The sequence below is a fragment of the Sceloporus undulatus genome, chromosome 2 (genome assembly GCF_019175285.1).
Source record: "Sceloporus undulatus isolate JIND9_A2432 ecotype Alabama chromosome 2, SceUnd_v1.1, whole genome shotgun sequence".
Lineage (NCBI taxonomy): Eukaryota > Metazoa > Chordata > Lepidosauria > Squamata > Phrynosomatidae > Sceloporus > Sceloporus undulatus.
This window is the reverse complement of record NC_056523.1, coordinates 306,515,781-306,516,315: the sequence shown is the minus strand read 5'-3', so window position 1 is coordinate 306,516,315 and position 535 is coordinate 306,515,781.

Here is a 535-nt window from a genome sequence, read left to right as displayed (position 1 = left end):
TTGGGCTCGAATCTTATTTTTGAATTGAACAGTGTTTCTAGCTCCCTGTGGACTTGGTACCAAAATTCCTTAATTTTTTTACATCCCCACCACATATGAATGTAATCCGCCTTCTTCTCTTTACAGTTCCAACATGTATTCCTGCTTTGTTTGTCAATCTTACTCAAAATTTCAGGAGTTATATACAGTACCATCTATATTGTGTTTTCAAATAATTCTCTTTCACCTCAGTACGAACTGTATATTTCAATCTGACCTTCCAATTCCTTTCCCACTCATCCAGCATTATTGGCGTTTTTAAGTCTTGGGCCCATTTGATCATAAACTGTTTAACAGTTTCGTCTTCCATATCTAACTTGAGTAATAATTTGTATAGTCTAGCGATGGTATGTGTTGTATCTGTTGTCATAATTGTCCCAAATTCTGTCTCTTCTTTCTCTATTTGACATTTTTTATTATCCAGTTTAAATCTTTCCACGATTTGTCTATATAAAAACCAATTGACGTTAAGTCCATCTTCCGTTAGCTCCTCCAT